The sequence below is a fragment of the Cherax quadricarinatus genome, chromosome 11 (genome assembly GCF_038502225.1).
Source record: "Cherax quadricarinatus isolate ZL_2023a chromosome 11, ASM3850222v1, whole genome shotgun sequence".
NCBI classification, from domain to species: Eukaryota; Metazoa; Arthropoda; class Malacostraca; order Decapoda; family Parastacidae; genus Cherax; species Cherax quadricarinatus.
The window spans coordinates 50325550-50337750 of record NC_091302.1 but is presented as its reverse complement, the minus strand read 5'-3'; positions in this window follow the sequence as shown (position 1 = coordinate 50337750).

The following is a 12201-nucleotide window of genomic DNA, read 5'->3' as shown; positions in this document are numbered from 1 at the left end:
GTCGCTCCTGTCTGTCTCAACTATTGGATCACTACGATAAGGTCCTAGATGCACTAGAAGACAAAAAGAATGCAGATGTAATATATACAGACTTAGCAAAAGCCTTCAACAAGTGTGACCATGGCGTAATAGCGCACAAAATGCGTGCTAAAGGAATAGCAGGAAAAGTCGGTCGATGGATCTATAATTTCCTCACTAACAGAACACAGAGAGTAGTAGTCAATAGAGCAAAGTCCGAGGCAGCTACGGTGAAAAGCTCTGTTCCACAAGGCACAGTACTCGCTCCCATATTGTTCCCCATCCTCATATCTGACATAGACAAGGATGTCAGCCACAGCACCGTGTCTTCCTTTGCAGATGACACCCGAATCTGCATGACAGTGTCTTCCATTGCTGACACTGCAAGGCTCCAGGCGGACATCAACCAAATCTTTCAGTGGGCTGCAGAAAACAATATGAAGTTCAACGATGAGAAATTTCAATTACTCAGATATGGTAAACACGAGGAAATTAAATCTTCATCAGAGTACAAAACAAATTCTGGCCACAAAATAGAGCGAAACACCAACGTCAAAGACCTGGGAGTGATCATGTCGGAGGATCTCACCTTCAAGGACCATAACATTGCATCAATCGCATCTGCTAGAAAAATGACAGGATGGATAATGAGAACCTTCAAAACTAGGGATGCCAAGCCCATGATGACACTCTTCAGGTCACTTGTTTTATCTAGGCTGGAATATTGCTGCACACTAGCAGCACCTTTCAAGGCAGGTGAAATTGCTGACCTAGAAAATGTACAGAGAACCTTCACGGCGCGCATAACGGAGATAAAACACCTAAATTACTGGGAGCGCTTGAGGTTCCTGAACCTGTATTTCCTGGAACGCAGGCGGGAGAGATACATGATTATATACACCTGGAAAATCCTAGAGGGACTAGTACCGAATTTGCACACGAAAATCACTCACTACGAAAGCAAAAGACTTGGCAGACGATGCAACATCCCCCCAATGAAAAGCAGGGGTGTCACTAGCACTTTAAGAGACCATACAAGTGTCAGGGGCCCGAGACTGTTCAACTGCCTCCCAGCATACATAAGGGGGATTACCAACAGACCCCTGGCAGTCTTCAAGCTGGCACTGGACAAGCACCTAAAGTCGGTTCCTGACCAGCGGGGCTGTGGCTCGTACGTTAGTTTGCGTGCAGCCAGCAGTAACAGCCTGGTTGATCAGGCTTTGATCCACCAGGAGGCCTGGTCACAGACCGGGCCGCGGGGGCGTTGACCCCCGGAACTCTCTCCAGGTAAACTCCAGGAAAAACTCACCCTCATCTTGATCCTCATCCTCTCTCACTCTCACCTTGATCCTCCTCTCTCACCCTCATCTTGATCCTCATCCTCTCACTCTCACCTTGATCCTCCTCTCTCACTCTCACCGTGATCCTCCTCTCTCACCCTCATCTTGACCCTCATCCTCTCTCACTCTCACCTTGATCCTCTTCTCTCACTCTCACCTTGATCTTCCTCTCTCACTCTCACCTTGAACTTCCTCTCTCACTCACTTTGATCCTCCTCTCTCACTCCCCCTTGATCATCCTCTCTCATTTTCACATTGATCCTCCTCTCTCACACTCATCTTGATCCTCCTCCTCTTTCACTCTCCCACCTAGATCCTCCTCCAATTCTCATTCCCCCACCTAGATCCTCCTACTCTCTCACTCTCCCACCTTGATCCTCCTCTCTCACTCTCCCACCTTGATCCTCCTCTCTCACTCTCCCACCTTGATCCTCCTCTCTCACTCTCCCACTTTGATCCTCCTCCTCCTCCTCATCCACTCTCACTCTCCCACCTTGAACCTCCTCCCCTCTCACTCTCCCACTTTGATCCTCTTCCTCTCACTATCCCACCTTGAATCTCCTCCCCTCTCACTTTCCTACCTTGATCTTTCTCTCACCCACCTTGATCATCCTCCTTTCTCACTCTCTCACCTTGATCCTCCTCCCCTCTCACTCTACCACCTTGATCTCCTTCCCTCTCACTCCCACCTTGATCCTCCTCCTCTCTCACTCTTTCACCTTGATCCTCCTCCTCCTCCTCCTCCTCCTCCTCTCTCACTCTCCCACTATGATCCTCCTCATCTCTCAGCCTAGCACCTTGATCTCCTCCTCTCTCACTCTCCCACCTTGATCCTCCTCCCCTCTCAGTCTCCCACATTGATCCTCCTCCTCTCTCACTCTCCCACATTGATCCTCCTCCTCTCTCACTCTCCCACATTGATCCTCCTCATCTCTAACTCTCCCACCTTGATCCTCCTCCTCTCTCACTTTCCCACCTTGATCTTCCTCCTCCCCCTCTCTCACTCTCCCACCATCATCCTCATGCCTCTCTCCCACCTTGATCTCCTCCCGTCTCACTCTCCCACCTTGATCCTCCTCCCCTCTGTCTCCCACCTTGATCCTCCTCCTGTCTCATTCTCCCACCTTGATCCTCCTCCTCTCTCACTCTCCCACCTTGATCCTCCTCCTCTCTCACTCTCCCACCTTAATCCTCCTCTCCTCTGTCTCCCACTTTGATCCTCCTCCTGTCTCCCTCTCCCACCTTGATCCTCCTCCCCTCTCACTCTCCCACCTTGACCCTCCTCCTCTCACTCTCCCATCTTGATCCTCCTCCCCTCTCACTCTCCCACCTTGATCCTCCTCCTCTCACTCCCCACCTTGATCCTCTTCCTTTCCCGCTCTCCCACATTGATCCTAGTTCTCTCTCACTCTCCCACTTTGATCCCCCTCCTCCTCCACTCTCACTCTCCCACCTTGATCCTCCTCCTCCTCTCTCACTCTCCCACCTTGATCCTCCTCCTCTCTCACTCTCCCACCCTGATCCTCTTCCTCTCTCACTCTCCCACCTTGATCATCATCATCTCTAACTCTCCCACCTTGATACTTCTCCTATCTCACTCTCCCACCTTGATCCTCCTCCTTTCTCACTCTCTTACCTTGATCCTCCTCTCTAACTCTCGAATCTTCATCCTCCTCCTCTCTCACTCTCCCACCTTGATCCTCCTCCTCTCTCACTCTCCCACCTTGGTCCTCCTCCTCTCTCACTTTCCCACCTTGATCCTCCTCCCCTCTCATTCTCCCACCTTGATCCTCTTCCTCTCACTCTCCCACCTTGATCGTCCTCCTCCTCTCTCACTCTCCGACCTTGATCCTCCTCCCCTCTCATTCTCCCACCTTAATCCTCTTCCTCTCACTCTCCCACCTTGATCCTCCTCCCCACTCTCTCTCCCACCTTAATAATCCGCCTCTCTCTCTCCCACATTGATCCTCCATCTCCTCTCTCCCACCTTGATTCTCTTCCCCTCTCACTCTCCCACCTTTATCCTCCTCTCCTCTCACTCTCCCACCTTGATCTCCCCTTTCATTCCCACCTTGATCCTCCTCCCCTCTCACTCTCCCACCTTGATCCTCTCCCTCTCACTCTCCCATCTTGATCCTCCTCCTCTCTCACTCTTCCACCTTGATCCTCTCCCTCTCAGTCTCCCACCTTGATCTTCCTCCTCTCTCACTCTCCCACCTTGATCCTCCTCATCTCTCTCTCTCCCACCTTGATCCTCCTCCCCTCTCATTCTCCCACCTTGATCCTCCTCCTCTCTCACTCTCCCACTTCGATCCTCCTCTCTCATTCTCCCACCTTGATCCTCCTCTTCCTCCTCTCTCACTCTTCCACCTTGATCCTCTTCCTCTCACTATCCCACCTTGAACCTCCTCCCCTCTCACTTTCCCACCTTGATCTTATTCTCACCCACCTTGATCCTCCTCCTCTCTCACTCTCCCACCTTGATCTCCTCCCCTCTCACTCCCACCTTGATCCTCCTCCCCTTTCACTCTCCCACCTTGATCCTCCTCCTCTCTCACTTTTTCACCTTGATCCTCCTCTCTCACTCTCACATTATGATCCTCCTCATCTCTCACTCTCCCACCTTGATCTCCTCCTCTCTCACTCTCCCACCTTGATCCTCCTCCCCTCTCAGTCTCCCACATTGATCCTCCTCCTCTCTCTCTCCCACCTTGATCCTCCTCCTTTTCCTCCTCTCACTCTCCCACCTTGATCCTCCTCCTCTCTCACTTTCCCACCTTGATCCTCCTCCTCCTCTCTCACTCTCCCACCATCATCCTCCTGCCTCTCTCCCACCTTGTTCCTCTTTCCGTCTCACTCTCCTACCTTGATCCTCCTCCCCTCTGTCTCCCACCTTGATCCTCCTCCTGTGTCATTCTCCCACCTTGGTCCTCCTCCTCTCTCACTCTCCCACCTTAATCCTCCTCCCCTCTCACTCTCCCACCTTGATCCTCCTCCTCTCACTCTCCCACCTTGATCCTCCTCCCCTCTCACTCTCCCACCTTGATCCTCCTCCTCTCACTCCCCACCTTGAGCCTCTTCCTTTCTCACTCTCCCACCTTGATCCTAGTTCTCTCTCACTCTCCCACTTTGATCCCCCTCCTCCTCCACTCTCACTCTCCCACCTTGATCCTCCTCCTCCTCCTCCTCTCTCACTCTCCCACCTTGATCCTCCTCCTCTCTCACTCTCCCACCCTGATCCTCCTCCTCTCTCACTCTCCTACCTTGATCCTCATCATCTCTAACTCTCCCACCTTGATCCTTCTCCTCTCTCACTCTCCCACCTTGATTCTCCTCCTTTCTCACTCTCCCACCTTGATTCTCCTCCTCCTTCTCTCTCACTCTTTCATCTTGATCCTCCTCCTCTCTCACTCTCCCACCTTGATCCTCCTCCTCTCTCACTCTTCCACCTTGATCCTCCTCCCCTCTCATTCTCATACCTTGATCCTCTTCCTCTCACTCTCCCACCTTTATCGTCCTCCTCCTCTCTCACTCTCCGACCTTGATCCTCCACCTCCCTTCTCACTCTCCCACCTTTATCCTCCTCCCTTCTCATTCTCCCACCTTAATCCTCTTCCTCTCACTCTCCCACCTTGATCCTCCTCCCTGCTCATTCTCCCACCTTAATCCTCTTACTCTCACTCTCCCACCTTGATCCTCCTCCCCACTCTCTCTCCCACCTTAATAATCTTCCTCTCTCTCTCACACGTTGATCCTCCATCTCCTCCCACCTTGATCCTTTTCCCCTCTCACTCTCCAACCTTTATCCTCCTCCCCTCTCACTCTCCCACCTTGGTCTCTCCTTTCATTCCCACCTTGATCCTCCTCCCCTCTCACTCTCCCACCTTGATCCTCTCCCTCTCACTCTCCCATCTTGATCCTCCTCCTCTCTCACTCTCCCACCTTGATCCTCTCCCTCACTCTCCCACCTTGATCCCCCTCTCTCTCTCCCACCTTGATCCTCCTCCCCTCTCACTCTCCCACCTTGATCCTCTCCCTCTCACTCTCCCACCTTGATCTTCCTCCTCTCTCACACTCCCACCTTGATCCTCATCTCTCTCTCTCCCACCTTGATCCTCCTCCCCTCTCACTCTCCCACCTTGATCCTCATCCCCTCTGTCTCCCACCTTGATCCTCCTCCTCTCTCTGTCTCCCACCTTGATCCTCCTAATCTCTCACTCCACCCCAGTACCAACAATACCACCAGTCCGATAACATTCTTCTTTGCAAATATACAGGGTCTAAAGCCAGCAACAAACAACAAAATACCTTTCATCCGTGGACTGCTTGCAGAGGCAAAGGCAATGTTCGCGGCTTTCACTGAGACCCACATAAAGGATCACTTGGACAACGAAATATGGATCCCAGGTTACAACCTATACAGATGTGACAGAGTGAACAGGCAAAAGGGGGGGGTTGGCCTGTACATTGCAGAGTCACTTGTTTGCACAGAACTGCTAAATGCCTCAAATGATGTAGTGGAAGTTTTAGCAGTAAAGGTCGAGAACCAAAACCTAGTCATTGTGATAGTCTACAAGCCTCCGGATGCAACATCCCAGCAATTCCAGGAACAGCTGTTAAAAATTGACCACTGTCTGGAAAACCTTCCAGCTCCTGCACCCAACATCTTGCTCCTGGGGGATTTCAACTTAAGGCACCTAAAATGGAGGAATATAGCAAATAATATTGTTGCAGTAATAACACCAGGAGGCAGCTCTGATGAAAACTCACACTCACGCGAGCTTTTAAATCTCTGCACAAAATTCAATTTAAACCAGCAAATAATAGAGCCTACTAGACTGGAGAATACACTAGACCTCATCTTCACTAACAATGATGATCTGATAAGAAATATCACCATATCAAAAACAATATACTCAGATCACAACATAATTGAGGTTCAGTCATGTATGCGCGGAGCCCCAGACCGACATAATGAGATTAGTCACGAGGGAGCATTCACCAAATTCAACTTCAATAACAAAAACATAAAGTGGGACCAAGTAAACCAAGTCCTAACCGATATAAGCTGGGAAGATATACTAAGCAACACAGACCCCAACTTATGCCTAGAACAGATTAACTCGGTAACACTCGATGTATGCACAAGGCTTATTCCTCTAAGAAAAAGGAGGATTAGATGTAAAACAGAAAGAGACAGGCGCTCCCTTTACAGGCGACGGAAAAGAATAACAGAGCGGCTAAAAGAGGTCAATATATCTGAAATGCGCAGGGAGACACTGGTCAGAGAAATAGCAAGCATCGAACTTAAGCTAAAAGAATCCTTTAGGAGTCAGGAATCGCGGGAAGAACTAAAAGCCATAAATGAAATCGAAAGAAACCCAAAGTATTTCTTCTCCTATGCCAAATCAAAATCGAGAACAACGTCCAGTATTGGGCCCCTACTTAAACAAGATGGGTCCTACACAGATGACAACAAGGAAATGAGTGAGCTACTCAAGTCCCAATATGACTCAGTTTTTAGCAAGCCGCTAACCAGACTGAGAGTCGAAGATCAAAATGAATTTTTTATGAGAGAGCCACAAAATTTGATTAACACAAGCCTATCCGATGTTATCCTGACGCCAAATGACTTCGAACAGGCGATAAATGACATGCCCATGCACTCTGCCCCAGGGCCAGACTCATGGAACTCTGTGTTCATCAAGAACTGCAAGAAGCCCCTATCACGAGCCTTTTCCATCCTATGGAGAGGGAGCATGGACACGGGGGTCGTCCCACAGTTACTAAAAACAACAGACATAGCCCCACTCCACAAAGGGGGCAGTAAAGCAACAGCAAAGAACTACAGACCAATAGCACTAACATCCCATATCATAAAAATCTTTGAAAGGGTCCTAAGAAGCAAGATCACCACGCATCTAGAAACCCATCAGTTACACAACCCAGGGCAACATGGGTTTAGAACAGGTCGCTCCTGTCTGTCTCAACTATTGGACCACTACGACAAGGTCCTAAATGCACTAGAAGACAAAAAGAATGCAGATGTAATATATACAGACTTTGCAAAAGCCTTCGACAAGTGTGACCATGGCGTAATAGCGCACAAAATGCGTGCTAAAGGAATAACAGGAAAAGTCGGTCGATGGATCTATAATTTCCTCACTAACAGAACACAGAGAGTAGTCGTCAACAGAGTAAAGTCCGAGGCAGCTACGGTGAAAAGCTCTGTTCCACAAGGCACAGTACTCGCTCCCATCTTGTTCCTCATCCTTATATCCGACATAGACAAGGATGTCAGCCACAGCACCGTGTCTTCCTTTGCAGATGACACCCGAATCTGCATGACAGTGTCTTCCATTGCAGACACTGCAAAGCTCCAGGCAGACATCAACCAAATCTTTCAGTGGGCTGCAGAAAACAATATGAAGTTCAACGATGAGAAATTTCAATTACTCAGATATGGTAAACATGAGGAAATTAAATCTTCATCAGAGTACAAAACAAATTCTGGCCACAAAATAGAGCGAAACACCAACGTCAAAGACCTGGGAGTGATCATGTCGGAGGATCTCACCTTCAAGGACCATAACATTGTATCAATCGCATCTGCTAGAAAAATGACAGGATGGATAATGAGAACCTTCAAAACTAGGGAGGCCAAGCCCATGATGACACTCTTCAGGTCACTTGTTCTATCTAGGCTGGAATATTGCTGCACACTAACAGCACCTTTCAAGGCAGGTGAAATTGCCGACCTAGAAAATGTACAGAGAACTTTCACGGCGCGCATAACGGAGATAAAACACCTCAATTATTGGGAGCGCTTGAGGTTCCTAAACCTGTATTCCCTGGAACGCAGGAGGGAGAGATACATGATTATATACACCTGGAAAATCCTAGAGGGACTAGTACCGAACTTGCACACGAAAATCACCCACTACGAAAGCAAAAGACTTGGCAGACGATGCACCATCCCCCCAATGAAAAGCAGGGGTGTCACTAGCACGTTAAGAGACCATACAATAAGTGTCAGGGGCCCGAGACTGTTCAACTGCCTCCCAGCACACATAAGGGGGATTACCAACAGACCCCTGGCAGTCTTCAAGCTGGCACTGGACAAGCACCTAAAGTCAGTTCCGGATCAGCCGGGCTGTGGCTCGTATGTTGGTTTGCGTGCAGCCAGCAGCAACAACCTGGTTGATCAGGCTCTGATCCACCAGGAGGCCTGGTCTCAGACCGGGCCGCGGGGGCGTTGACCCCCGGAACTCTCTCCAGGTAAACTCCAGGTAAACTCTCCCACCTTGGTCATCCTCCCCTCTGTCTCCCACATTGATCCTCCCCCCTCTCACTCTCCCACCTTGATCCTCCTCTATCACTCTCCTACCTTGATCCTCCTCCTCTCTCACTCTCCCACCTTGATCCTCATCCTCTCTCACTCCCCCACCTTGATCCTCATCCTTTCTCACTCTCCCACCTTGATCTTCCTCTTCTCTCACTCTCCCACTTTGATCCTCCTCCTCCTTCTCTCTCTCTCTCTACCACCTTGATCCTCCTCATCTCTCTCATCCACCTTGATCCTCTTCCCCTCTCACTCTCCCGCCTTGATCCTCTTCCCCTCTCACTCTCCCACCTTGGTCCTCATCATCTCTAACTCTCCCACCATGATCCTCCTCCTCTCCCACTCTCCCACCTTGATCCTCCTCCTCTCACTCTCCCACTTTGATTATCCTCCCTTCTGTCTCCCACCTTGATCCTCCTCCTCTCTCACTCTCCCACCTTGATCTTTCTCATCTCTTACTCTCCCACCTTGATTCTCCTCCCCTCTTTCTCCTACCTTGATCCTCCTCCTCTTTCACTCTCCCACCTTGATCCTTCTCATTTCTCTCTCTCACCTTGATCATCCTCCCCTCTGTCTCCCACCTTGATCCTCCTCCTCTCTCACTCTCCCATCTTGATCCTCCTCCTCTCTCACTCTCCCTCCTTGATCCTCATCATCTCTAACTCTCCCACCTTGATCCTTTTCCCCTCTGACTCTCCCACCTTGATCCTCCTCTCTCACTCTCCTACCTCGATCTCCTTCTCTCTCACTCTCCCACTTTGATCCTCTTCCTCCTCTCTCACACTCCCCCTTGATACTCGCCCCCTTACACTCTCCCACCTTGATCCTCCTCCTCTCACTCTCCCACCTTGATCCTCATCATCTCTAACTCTCCCACCTTGATCATTTTCCCCTCTGACTCTCCCACCCTGATCCTCCTCTCTCACTCTCCTACCTTGATCTCCTTCTCTCTCACTCTCCCACCTTGATCCTCTTCCTCCTCTCTCACTCTTCCCCCTTGTTACTCGCCCTCTTACACTCTCCCACTTTGATCTTTTCCTCTCTCACTCTCCCACCTTGATCCTCATCTTTTCTCACTCTCCCACCTTGATCTTCCTCTCAACTTGATCCTCCTCCCCTGTCACTCTCCCACCTTGGTCCTCCTCCTCCCCTCTCACTCTCCCACCTTGATCCTCCTCCTCCCCTCTCACTCTCCCACCTTTATCCTCCTCCTCCCCTCTCAGTCTCCCACCTTGATCCTCCTCCTCCCCTCTCATTCTCCCACCTTGATCCGCCTCTCTCACACTTCTACCTTGATCCTCCTCCCCTCTCAGTCTCCCACCTTGATCCCCCTCTCTCTCTTTCCCCCTTGATCCTCCTCCCCTCTCACTCTCCCGCCTTGATCCTCCTCCCCTCTCACTCCCCTACCTTGATCTCCTCACTCTCCCACCTTGATCTTTCTCTCTCACCTTGATTCTCCTCTCACTTTCCCACCTTGATCCTCGTCCTCTCACTCTCCGACCCTGATTCTTCCCTCTCGCTCACCTTGATCCTCTTCCCAATCATTCACCTTGATCCTCCCTCCAGTCATTCATTTTGATCCTTCTCCCAATCATTCTCTTTAAGTTTCCTCCCAATCACTCACCTTGATCCTCCTCCCAATCACTCACCTTGATCCTCCTCCCAATCATTCACCTTGACAGGAAAGAAGTGAGTGAGATATTAAAGTTCCAATTTGACTCAGCGTTTAGTGAGCTGTTAATCAGACTAAGGGTCGACGGTCTAAGTTAAATTTTTTTTTTACGGCCGAGACCCAAAATTTGGTTAACTCGAGAATTTCTGATATAATCCTAACACCACAAGACTGAAAAGGCAATGAATGACATGCCCATGGACTCTGCTCCAGGCTCAGACTCATGGAACTACGTGTTCATCAAGAACTGCAAAAAGCCCCTTTCACCTGCCTTAAATATTCTATGGAGAGGGAGCAAAGACACAAGGGTCATTCCATAGTCATTAGAAACAACAGATATAGCCCCACTTCACAAAGGTGGCAGTAAGGCAATTGCAAAAAATTACAAACCGATAGCACTAACGTCCCCACATCATAAAAATCTTTGGAAGGGTTCTAAGAAGCAAGATCGCCAACCACTTGGATACCTATCAACTGCATAACCCAGGGCAGAGCAGGTCTCTCCTGACTGTACTAACAATATGTACATACCTTCTACACAGCCCTGTTGGGTACTTAGAAGGCGTAACCCTCGGGAGAAGCTGCGAGAGGCTACGAGTCTTCAACATCAAAAGATGAATACAATCCCTTTGTAGTTCTTTATCATTTTATGTACTCATCTTACCCCAAATCCCACACAATAAAGAACCACAGAGGGCTTGTACTAATCTTTTGATGATGACTACTTGTAGCCTCTCCCGAAGGTTACGCCTTCTTAGCACCGTCTGTTTTTTAGTTTAATATGTTTATTATGCACCCCATACCCATCCTGTGGGCGGTAGTCAAAAGATTACAGAGGTACATAATTGGTCCAGGGACTGGACTCCAAAGTTTTGATAGCTGAGCAAGTTACAGAGGTAATGAACTCACAATTTACAAAGGTAATGAACTCACAATTTACAAAGGTAATGAACTCCAGGTAGGTCTGGTCACAATCATGACAAGTTACAAAGGTATTTACAGATTACAGAGGTACGTAATGGGTCCAGGGACTGGGCCCCCAAAGTTTTGATAGCTGAACTAGGTACAAAGGTAATGAGCTCACAAGTTACAAAGGTAATGAATTCTGTAGAATGGTTACTTACGTTTATATATGGCTACAATCATGAACAAATTATAGAGTAATGAGCAATTCACACTTCCACACCCGGTCACAACTGTAATGAGTTATTGGTGCAAATATTGATTGTTGAGTCACACACACACACACACACACAGAAATAATAGGAAGACCAAAACGAGTCCTTGGTTTACCCGAAGTTGTAGGGAGGCAAAAACTAAGTGCAACAGAGAATGGAAAAGGTACAGGAGGCATAGGACCCAGGAAAACAAGGAGATTAGTAAAAGAGCCAGAAACGAGTATGCACAGATAAGGAGGGAGGCCCAGCGACAGTATGAAAACGACATAGCATCGAAAGTCAAATCTGACCCGAAACTGCTGTATAGCCACATTAGGAGGAAGGCAACAGTCAAGGACCAGGTGATAAGGCTGAGGAAAGAAGGTGGAGAACTCACAAGAAACGATCAAGAGGTATGTGAGGAGCTCAACACGAGATTTAAGGAAGTATTTACAGTAGAGACAGGAAGGACTCTGGGGGGACAGACCAGATGGGGACACCAGCAAGGAATACACCAACAAGTGTTGGACGACATACATACAGATGAGGAGGAGGTGAAGAAACTGCTAAGGGACATCGATACCTCAAAGGCAATGGGACCGGACAACATCTCCCCGTGGGTCCTTAGAGAGGGAGCAGATATGTTGTGCGTGCCACTTACCACAATCTTCA